The following is a 12,099-nucleotide window of genomic DNA, read 5'->3' as shown; positions in this document are numbered from 1 at the left end:
CGCATGGTCGACACTTCGAACATGTTTCATAACGAAAGTAATGGAACGAACAAAGTCAAATATCTCAGAAATGGTAAGTTTTAGAATAAATATACCTTTGTGCTTTTATACTCAGAAGAGTATTGATTTCATATCGAAATCAGGTATAAACAATTGTACGCATCCACCTGTCAAGAAACCAGCATGATCATATTACATATTTCTTTAAATTCGCATATTGTTTGCGCGTATTGTTTGGAATAACAAAGATATTATAGATGCACAGAGTTTGCCTGACACACTGTATAACCCTCCCTAAACATCGAACGATTTTTCTATTTATTTTTTAATAATACGAGCTCGGCCTAGTAGAGAAATTTTATTGTAATTTTCACTCGCTGCCACAAGAATCTAGTTTAGATTGAATTTATTAATTTGGATTTAATTTATTTTAAGAAATTAAATAACGAGACATTAAAAAAATCTGACAACCATTTGTTTACATTGAATAGGAAAATTGATTTAAAGAATGACCGAAATGATTTGAAATCTATTTTGTTTCCAAGTGACTATTGTCAATTTATACAGTATAACTGCTATTTTGTATTACATATTTTACTATAATATTATAATTTGCTTAACATCTCTTTGCATTAACTTCTCTATATTCTGTTTTTGATTCTTCTCAACTACTTTTCTTTCAAATTTTTCGAACCAAAAGAACAAAGAATTAAATTGATTTGTAAAATATAATCTGTTGATTCGATCAATGCACAAAGCGATTCCATATTTAAAATCATTTCCACAATGTTCCGTAATTAATGAAGGCTATTTTTATTTCCCATAAATATGTTACGTTTCAAGATTATACAACATATTCGTGCATTCTATGAATATTTATGGAACGATAGAAAAATCTTAAATAGTTCCCATACTCTGGAACAAATAAAAAAACAAGATCATCGCAATCGATTAATAGCAATATTTATTATATATCATTGTCTTTTTAATTCCAGAGCTAAACGATTATATTCATTTTATATTTGTTTTTTCTTTCCGAAAACACTGATAAATTGTTGTGCGAAAATGTAAATCATACAAACATAACATTGCAAAGATAATAAATTTTTTGTATAAAATGATTGCTTCTCTACGTTTTTAGGTTAAAATTTTTATAAAACCCTTGTATCGCTCAAGTATTCCTTTATCTCGTTTCGTTGAAAAATTAACGTTACATAATGGGGAAAAATGTAAAAACTTTAGATTTATTTTCGTCCCCCGCTTACTCAATGTGGTCCTATTTTTGTATATTTTCTTTTGGTGTCTTTTTGTTCACTTAAAGTAATTAAAGTCGAAATTTTATTAACTACGAATCATAAAGGTCAATTTGCTTTTCTTTTCTTCGCGATAATATCTCTTCAATAGAAAATACCTTCGATAAACAGTTATTGCTCGATTGAGAAGTTACTTCCTAGCGAGGGAGGAAACTATTACCTAACTATGCTGATCAATATCAAATTTCACATTGCCAGAAACTAGGCAGCCGAGCGTGCAGAAAGTATAAATATTCTGAAAATTTTAAATATTGCAACCAGATAGTTCTCGTTATAAAATTTGACAGTATCGTAGCGGTCGAGAAACAAAGTTGAAAGGTGGAGGAAAGATGAATATAAAATAAGAGTCATCGAAGAATTACATAATTTGCTGTAGCTTTTTTTTGAAAATATTCGTCATTCCGAAATCGCTGATTTCGATATGGTCGAATTGAGCACTTCAAAAGATACTCAGTTGCACGTGTAAATTCGCATTGAAGGGAAAGGGATAGAAACTGGGAAACATATCTCCATGACCCGCAACCACGTGATACTAGCCTCTGTTTGTAGTCCTGTTGTCAAAGGGACGAAACGTAGAACGTGGTTCTGGATAATGTTTGCACAAACAGCTGCAAGCTAACAGCTTATATTGGTCTATTTCCCTCTCTCTTTCTTCACCTCTTCCTGACCTGGTGCGTCTGTGTTCCACTCGTGGAATTTTATTCCCCCTTTCTATTTCTTCCTGCACTCTCTTTCTCTCTCATACGCATATGAACCGCTCTTTCTCTTTCTCGCGTGCTCTATTTTCGTAGCTCTTTCGATATTTCTTCCACTCTACTCTTATTCTCTTATTGTTGTTGATCGGATCTCCCTCCGTTCTTCCACTATATCACGGTGGCTTCCGACTACCCACATCTCTTTCCAACGTTACGCTTGTATACGCATGTGCGAGTAACGTTGCCAAAGTGGTTTCAGGTACGATTAAGCCGACCAGAAAATTACTGGACTGGGCTAAAACCTTCGTTCGTGCGCCAATCTATACGCGCGTGTCGTTTTTGTAACGAACTGTCCCATTTAGAGGTGAAATTGTCAAGCCATTTTTTTTAGAGTTGCTATTGTATCTATACGAAACTCATTTCTATACATCGCAGCATTGCAAACTAAAGAAAGATTGTACGCGTGTGAATAACATACTTGGAAACAACATAGCTTATAAATTAATTCAATTTCTGTCATTTTTAGAAATCTCGTTTCAAATAAATAAGATTTAAAAGAAGCTGACAATTAGTTGTTTTATACAACTATATATATCCATTTTACATATACTATGATATTACTGTTACAGAATAATTATTTGCTAATTTTGTACTTGTATAACTGCAATTTACGCATTTTATCCTTTCTATCACAGTGCTATGTAAATTTCACAAACGCATTCATTGTTAAAGATATTGTATAGTGATTCGCTAAAATTAGATATAATGATTCGAATACTAAGTCAGATGAAATATATCCAAAGGAAGTTGGTCGCCATTGTTGTGTATATTACCTACAGCTCTTGTCAATGGACAATTTATTTAAAAAAATGGGATAAATCCATTTTTTGTTTAATTTAAGAAACGAGAAATTTACTTCATTGTGTTTTTGTTTATAAACAATTAATAATTTAAATCTTAAGATATCGGTTTATTTTAATCGATTGAAATTTTGTTAAGAAATGGATTTTCAAGTCAGTTTCTGTAATCCGCATCCTGCCCGAACAGTTCGAGACATCAATAGTCAGACACAAATAATAGCGAACGTAACAGTAATCTGTGCATCTGTTTTCAAATAATAAATATGTGAACTTACAGAGTGCGGATACAGCAAAAAATCCTCCTGGTAGTAACACGTAATCGCGCCATGATGCAATAGTATTCCACTATCCCTTCACTGACTATTATCACGAACTATTTTTAAATAGGGCTAGCTTAACCTAATCCATAAAACTAGATAACTATATTAGATAAAACGACAGTTTGTTACATTTTATACACAATTTAACTCTCAATTCACTCTCAATCACGTTCTTTTTTTTACTCTTCGTGCACACATGGACAGACAGATACACGCAACTCTTCCTCTTTGTTTGACGGTTAACGTCCTTAACGCGTATTTTCAAATGACTGCACTATGCTGACCAATCGGGCGATGTGAAATAGTTCATCATATTGGTATCTAACATAATATTACATGTACGATTGTGAACAAATTGTTTAACTGCGATTGGGTAACGTATTCGTAAATTATTATTACATTTATTAAACTGTCGTTATTATTATTATTAAATTAAATCGTTATAATTAAATGTTATTATTATTACATTTAAAGTATTATTAACTAGATTTATATTAGGTCATATCCATGTGTAAACTTAAAATTGACGGAAATATTACATATTGTTGTTATCTTGTTTCCTTTTCTAAATAGATAACCTCGTATTACATTAGAATCTGTCGAGATTAACTATTTCACGTCGCCCGATTGGTCGGCACAGTGCAACTTTTGAGTGCGATGCGTTTATGAACGTATTTCGAGTCGTTACGTAAATGAACGTTAGTCGACTCGTTCGCGCACGTCTTGCCGGTCTGTGAAACGTGAAGTAAGTGAAAAGTGGAAAGTAAATCGAGAGTTAAACTGCATATAAAATGCAACTAATCGTCTTTTTGTGTGTTATAATTCTTTGCTTATTTATAATAGATTAACTTGGACTGTAAAAGTAACAAAATATGGAACAGTAGAATATTATTACGCCATAGCGGAATCATGTGTTGCATTCAACAAAATGTCTTCCTTTATTCACGCTTATTCACATGTTAAATAATAACAACGGGGTCTAATAACGATACAGGTATGTTTGTTGCCGTTTAACATAATAATATTACAACAATTTTAATTTACTTAGCGTATAGATGTTTATAAACAAAGGCGAATTAAAGCATAAGATAAATGTTAAATAATTGGAATTTAACGAATTGTGGATTATTTGTACAATGAATTTACATTTACCTGTACACGTAGAGACGTGGACAAGCTAAGTGGATCTTATCATTCGCGATTCGCTTATACACACTTTGATTTTTAAGTCGATCTAACACAGATGTTAAGAACAGTAAGATATCAAAACGTTGAGATAGAAGTATTATTATCAGTAATATAATATTATTGACAACGAATATTGAAATATTAAAGCATGAATTAAAATATAAGAATTACGCCAACACAAAGAATGTTTAAAATATATAAATGCAGGAGCTATTAATTACAGTTTGAACAAGTAGCGATATATTTATAACATATTACGTAATAATGATATGCTTAAAATTCCAAGCAAGTTTAAAATATCTTTATAATTCTTTTACAATTTTTTAAACCTTTTCTTACCCTTTTAAATATTTACATTAATCAATGTCTGTACATATATAGGGGATCTCGATATTAATGGTACAAATGAGGTGAGGGTGATTCTGCATAAAAATAGAAATCAGAAATATAAAGTAAATTTTTTTCATTTAAAACATAGAGAAAATTTCGAGAAAATCGAGTTCGAAAATTTGCCAAATATATCTGAACTAGGCTAATTCCGGTCTGAGCAGGAAATGGAAAATGGAAAGTGTAAAACAAAATTTCTTCGCAAAACGCTTCGTTTCCGAGAATGATATTTGAAAATTGATCAAGTAAGCGCAGCAGGATTATTCTCAACTAAACACGTTCAAACGTTATCTTTTGAAAATAATGTTACATTGTTCGCTTATTTTCGCATCTAGAATAATCTCTTACTAATTATTAATCTGTAAGCTATTAACCAATTTGTTACAATAACGATCTCAAAATTTGTCGCTTTTATATTGGTAAGGAAAAAAACTTCCTATTAGAACTGTTTCGTAAATGAACTTTAAACGATGATATTTCAAACTCGTTTTCTCTAAAATCGTGATTTTTCAGTTATGTCATTGATACAGTAAATGAGCGGTTTGTCGGAAAGGACGAAAAATTTCCACGATCGAAGAAGAAATAGCCGTTTTTTTTTCACATATATAGGGTGATACGTAACTTGCGGTACAATTGGGTACGGAGGGTTTCTACGACAAAATATAAGACGAAAATAGAATAAAAGTTTTCATGTGACGCTTCGTTTCCGAGAAAATCGAGTTTGGAAAGGAGGATGTTAAAAAGAGGCCATTGTTGGACTTTCTTGCGAATTAAAAGTTCTCGTAGCACATTTAAGAGCACCGCTCAAGAAAGAAAAAATGTTATTAATATTTATCCGAAATGTGATGGAAAAATTGAAGAAATGAGTGTGAACATAGGAAAGATAATCTTCATTTTCTTCAGATACTAATCTATTTGCGAAATAATTTAGAAATTCTGCTGGTAAATCGATTAAAGTTTGAAATCGAACAGTTGTTGGCTATTGTTCTCACGTAGCAACAATCTGGTGGTAGTTTAGATTTGCTCTATTTCAAACTTCAATTGATTTATCAGCAGAATTTCTGAAGAATTATTATCTCGTTTTAAATGAATGCATTATTCCGTAGTTGAATCAAAATTTAGAGAAAATGAGAATTAAGTGTAAAATATGGCTAAGTTTGACTGCTGTCACCTCCTCATCTTTGCATTCATTGTTTTCGACTTTCCCATCATATTTCAAATAAATGTTAATAATATCTTTTCGTTCGTAAGGAGGTTCAGATATGGCCATTTCTTACCTTATTCACTGACATCTTTTATTCTTTCAAGTATATATAAACGTGGCTAATTCCGAACTGAACAGGAGTAAATAATCGACAGAAGGTTCAACAACGCGCGAAAATAAGAAAATAAGTAAATAAATAATAATAAGTAATAAGAATACTTTGTTTTTACGAGATATTTTGGTTTCGACAAAAATAAATTTGAAATTGTATCAGAGCAATTCTTAATTAAACATATTCGAAATTTATTTGCTTGAAAATGAAACCTTAAACGGAAAAAAGATCATTTTACATTTTTGACTTATTTAATAACCTCCAGATGATTGTTTAGTTATACCTAGTTGATATTTAACCAAGTTTAAGTATACTTGGTAAAGTTTCAAAGTCTAGCTAGTTTCCACTTATTTTTTCACATAGAATCACCCTGTTGCCGATTGTATTACGTTTACTGAAACACCCTGTATGTACATTGTCTTGTATTCTGTATATCAATTTTGCCTTCGATTATTGCAAGGTTGCATAAAAAAAAAAACGTGTTAATTTATACTTTTAAAGTAGTTGCGACTTTACTGTTGCGAAATTAAGCAGTGTAAATGAAATAGTAATGTAGAAAAGGTACGAAGGTGTAGCAGTACTCAGAAAGAAACGTAAAGATGTGGCAGCTAAATTATTGTGTCCGTGGAAACAAGAAAATTCCTGAATATGCCTGTTTTCAGAAATGTAGCTAGAGTACACGACAACTTGTTACACACATAGATGAAAATTAAGATTAGTACCGAGAATTTGTCCTACAGCTGTATCTAAGAAGTAATTTAATGGAATTAACATCTTAATTAACTGTTCTCCATTAATAACTCCGAGAAACGATGACTCTTTAAATGGCGAATATAAACCTGCGAATAAAATAGGGTTATCCCATAAGTAATGCGGTTTTTGTGAGAGTTAAGTTTAGAACAATGGGAGTTGTTACCATCGGAGTTTTAAAAAATTAGAATAAAAAGCTAGATGGAAAAGATCCCCAAGAGATAATTTTCTATTTTCATCTGGTATAAGGAAACCAACGAACGCGTGACCTAATATGCCTTAATATTTATCAAATGCATACAAATATTTTCTAAAAATATCATTTCAGTTTCACGACAATTATCACAACAATTGGTCTCGTGGCCAATAGAGTACAATTATATTAGTTTTACAAAAATGTATACTTTTATTAAGTTGTTTCGACTATCAAACAGCAAAGTTATTATACACGCTTGCAATATTTCTTTATAAATATCTTATTTCCCTTTCGATTTACACGACATACATAATATTTCGTTTATACACTGTTCGCCAAAAAATAACCCAGGTATACTATCTTTAATTTCTCAATGACGCGTGCAAAGTTTTTCGTCTGTAACGTTTAATGTGAAAACATTATGAGCTCGGGATATGCGTTGAAAATAATTAAAAATCTTATGAGGTTTAGTGTGCAACAAAAAAAATTGTTTTATTTTAAGAACGAAATGATAATACATGTACAATAAGAAAATAATAATCAACATAAATTGTAACTAACAGTAATTACTTATCAAACATATATACTTATTTAATAATGGGTACACCCCCTTTAATTTTCTATTACTTCTATTGCATTTTAATTTATAATTGAATTTTTTAATTCTTGTACGTGTTGATGCTGCTTTCCATTCGCGTATACGCCGTGAACAAGTTCTGTCCAGTTATTTTCAATAATATTAAGTTTCGGGAGAGCGTGCAGGCCACAGCAAAATAGATATAGTATTTTCATTAAAGTATGATTGCACCAATCTTAATGTGTGTACAGGTGCATTATCTTGTTGAAAGATGTAACAGGTCCAGAAATACGTTCTGTATGATTATTTATTTGTTCTTTGATTAAATTTATATATCGGACACTATCCATTCTCCCAACGATGCACTTGATACTAGTCTTGTCGAAATAACCGATGCCGGCCCAAACCATTACGCTGGCTCCTCCTATTTGTCGTCGAATTGCTGACATTGTCTCTTTTCTTACGTCATGAAAATAATAATTTAACCCAACAGGAACATCCAAGTTGAATCTTTTTCATCTGAAAATAGTACCCTTGTCCATTACTTTTTCCAATGTATTCTTTCATTTGCAAAGCGTAAACGTTCTACTTTGTGTTTCGTTGTTAACGAAGGTTTCTTTTTCAATTTTAGCCTCTTAATATCTTTGCAGGATAGTAGAACTCGACGGACACTTGAAACACTGGCGCTAACACTAGATTTTTCCATTATCTGCTTCGTTGTTAACTGCGAGTTGGAAACTACACGCAAAATTGCTCGCTTATCACGATCGGATAACGATGACGCCCGACCGGTACTTTTCTTTTTGCCATGATCTTCAACATTTTTTAAAAAATTGTCTATTACTCTGCGACTTCATCTTATTACTTTCGATATTTTTGCTACCGGTAACTGTTGCTGTTTTAGTTCAAGAATTTGTTTTTTTCAAACTCAACCCAACCTAACCCCACATGCTTACAAATTTATATAATATTATGCTATAATCTTTACTCATTGATAGATCATGAACTACTGAGCAATTTCTAAACATATTAGCAGAGCGTGTTATCATTTCGTAAACCTCATAATATTTTTAATTATTTTCAACGAACCGCATATTCTGAGCTCATAATGTTTTGATATTATACGTTACAGGCGAAAAACTTTATATGCGTCATTGAGAAATTAAAGATAACACACCTGGGTTATCTTTTTGACGAGGGGTGTATGTACAGCGCGTCTGAACAGATCGGGACAAACTTATGTGTTAATGAGGTCAAGTAGGTAAAAGAAGTACGTGTAATATTGCGTCCGAAAATGGTTTATCGAAGAATTATAAATGTTCAAAAACTTCGAGGAAAGTCGTTTTTAAGACTCGTTATACAGAATTAAATACAGAAAAATGGGAAAAACGACAAATTTACATACGATTTAACGCAAACTTTTCATTTATAAACAGTTTATAATTGAAATCTTAAAATGTCCGTTTCTTTTAATCAATTGAAATTTCGTTGATAAATAAAATGGCATAATGATTTGAGATGATCGTCGGTGAAGGTGCCCACAAGAAATACTCTTGATTTTCAACAATAACGTTTATTAAACTCCTAACAATTAACAACAAATAACGACTAACCACGATTAACGATTAACAACGATTAATAACAAATAACGCTTAACACTGACCTATCAAGAGTCGACCACTCGTTTCTCTAATTGTGTTTGCTTCGCTTAATCTTTCGCACTTCGCAGCTTTTGATTTAAAACCAAACAAATTCTTTCCTTTGTTGCCCCTCGATATCCCCACTACGCGCGCGTTTATTAGAAGTTCGAATGCCATTCTTCCGAATATTCGGCGAAAGAACCGTAGGGATATCGATGGTACGTTAGGCTTGTCGACCTTACGCTTTGAAGGCATAGCGCTTTGTGTCGCGAAGCCGTTGGAAATTTCCGTGTTCGAGTGCCACCACAGATTTATTATGAAAGTGATGCAAGTCCAATTCTGTATAAAACAGGGGGGCCCAATGTGAAACGTTAGGTTTATCACCAACTGGACGAGGAAGATTGCAAAAATTTAAAAACATCATATTAACATCTTCGTATAAACACGTTACTCCAATTACATGCCAAAAAACGTCAACTCTTGTTACCCACTTGAACTCACGAATACGTAGTATAAATCTGGTCCCGACTTTTTCAAACACCTTGTACACTGTATTCATTTTCAATATAATTCAAGCAATGAATCCCTGTAAAAATTATACTCACTGTTCTGTATGAAAAAAAAAAAAATTATTTTGGATCGCAAGCGATTAACGACGCGAGGAAATGTAAGGTAGGATTTGGTCTGTGTAGTCAGGCGTCGGACGAATTAGATCCTCGTTGGACCGAGATTGAATTACCTGCGCCTGTTTACCCGACATTGTGTGTTCGATGCCTATAACCAATATGCCGACATTGAACTTTCAATTAGTGTCACTTAACTCTGCAAACACAGCCGCTCCCGTTCCGGTGAGTCGTGTCGCCCGACGCTTTCTTCAGTTTTCTCGCGTTACGTCGCCGCCGAACAGCCTTCTTCCTTCCCTTTCTGTTTAGTTTTCGTTATCGAGCGCTCAAACAACCCTGAAACAGCAAACTGTTCCGTTGCTGCTTCCGCCAGTATATATATATATATATATATAGCGACTACCCTTTCTGAATTCCTCAATTCAGTAATTATTTAGTATAAATTCGAATAAGGCTGACCTCGCCGATCTCATCGACCTTGAAATATACTGCGAAAGTCAACACTCTGAATAACTTGTTTCTATACATAGTTAGACTAGTATTCGTACACCGTTTAGAATAGAATAACTTTCTTGAAATTGAACCAAACGACCTCAGCCTTTTTGAGAATCTGGAAGGGTCAGCTCACGAGGTGATATCTAAAAGAAATTTTGAAATATGGAAAAGAAAATAGTAAAGTTCATCTTGCACAACTTGTTTATTTGGGCTTGTAATAAAAATTGAAATAACAAATGTTAAACACCTGTATCAGAATATATACACGTTGAAAATTTCATCGAATAACATTGCTATGAGCTAATGCTTTTCGCGTCTCTCACCCTATAACGGTAATAAATCCAAGATATTTAAAAATTAATTTTTAAACAAATTAAAGTTAAGATTCCTACATCTTTCGATGCTTGTCACAACTGGCATAAATCTACAAAACGTGCTTTTTAAATTTTCACTACAGGCTCGAATAAAAAGGATATACAAGGTGATTTTTGCTACTGTAATCGCCATTCCTAGATACTTTGCTAGATAATTTGCTCGACATTTCTTTTACGCATTATTTAACAAACTAATCCTTCTAGCTTCTAAAAAAGGCTCAAGTCGTTTGGTGTAATTTAAAAAAAGCTATCGACTGTCTGTATAACCGCTGCATGGCTTTAGTCTCCGAGTTAAAAACCAATATGTTTAATATTATACTATTTATCATTCAACATATACACCATGTCATAAAATTAAAGAATCATTAAATCGTGACCGGAAAATCAGTCAGTATCTAAACTACTATAACTTTGTAAAAAATGGTCTACCTGGGTTCGTTTCTTCACAACTTTGAACCCAATTGTTTCAAAAATCCGTTTTTGTTGCAAAATGGAGTAGAAAACCAAGGTTGCATTTCTTCGTTTCAAATTTGACAAATTCTAACGACACTACGGAATTTAAGAGGGATTTCAGGTAGTTGGATTGAAAATGAAATTTAAAGTCAGACTTAGATGACAATTTGATTTACGCGAGAGTTTGAAATTTGCGATAGATTTTCGGTTGGAACGGGCGTCTCTTTTAAGGGAAGTTTCCCTCTGCCGTCTCCGGAATGACAAAAGTGTGGAAAAGAGAAACTGTTTTCCATACAGTGTCACGAGTTTGGCCAAATCTAGACAATCGAGACATCAATCCAAGCAATTGCAGCGGCGTGGGAAGGCATCGGAAATGTAAACGAGGCGCGACACTTCGACGCTTAAGAACCCTCGAGGATCGGACTCTGGAGGTTTCCTGCATTTTCAAGCGGCCCGTCCGGCTCGTAACTGATTTGTTGCACTAGACCCCGGTGGGCGTTGTTACACCGGTTAGAAAATACCTGGCCATGTCCGCAGAGTGTCTAGAGTCTAGCTGTTGACAGGTTTTCGTTGCTTTCCCCGAGAACAAGGGGGGTTTCCAGGCTCGTCGTCTAACAATAGCAAACGTCCCATTCAGAAACTGTTTCTGTCCTAAGAGATCGGTCAGTCCCTGCCCGCGGATTATTCCGCGATTCGTAATATGTAAGTTGGTAATACAGGCCAGGCATTATTCGCGAAATACCCCGCTTCGTGATGCAAATGGGTTTTAATCTCAGGAAAGTAGCTACATACGTGTTTAACACGGTTCGCGATAATTCTCAAAGCTAGAAAATTAGTTTGGAAAATAAGCTATGTATCTTTAGCTTTCTTCTTTTATCTACAGTATTCACCATTGTCGTTTTAATCGTTCCT

At 33.4% G+C, this 12,099-nt stretch overlaps 2 protein-coding genes across 2 annotated transcripts in view; one reads left to right on the top strand and one right to left on the bottom strand.

Moving 5' to 3' along the window:
* LOC100650996 (lachesin) overlaps positions 1-3,441 on the bottom strand; it is a 527,432-nt gene extending 523,991 nt beyond the window's left edge. Inside the window, exon 1 of the mRNA XM_020862593.2 lies at positions 3,144-3,441. The gene's annotated coding sequence lies outside the window, so the exon portion shown is untranslated. The remainder of the gene's footprint in view (positions 1-3,143) is intronic.
* Positions 3,442-3,810: 369 nt separating this feature from the next.
* Positions 3,811-12,099, top strand: part of LOC100651120 (4-coumarate--CoA ligase 1) — an 82,040-nt gene continuing 73,751 nt past the window's right edge. The window contains exons 1-2 of the mRNA XM_003394385.4: positions 3,811-3,933; positions 4,032-4,182. The gene's annotated coding sequence lies outside the window, so the exon portion shown is untranslated. The remainder of the gene's footprint in view (positions 3,934-4,031; positions 4,183-12,099) is intronic.

The sequence above is a fragment of the Bombus terrestris genome, chromosome 17, assembly GCF_910591885.1.
Source record: "Bombus terrestris chromosome 17, iyBomTerr1.2, whole genome shotgun sequence".
NCBI lineage: Eukaryota > Metazoa > Arthropoda > Insecta > Hymenoptera > Apidae > Bombus > Bombus terrestris.
The sequence above is the reverse complement of the archived record's forward strand: the minus strand, read 5'-3'. Positions and strand labels throughout refer to the sequence as shown.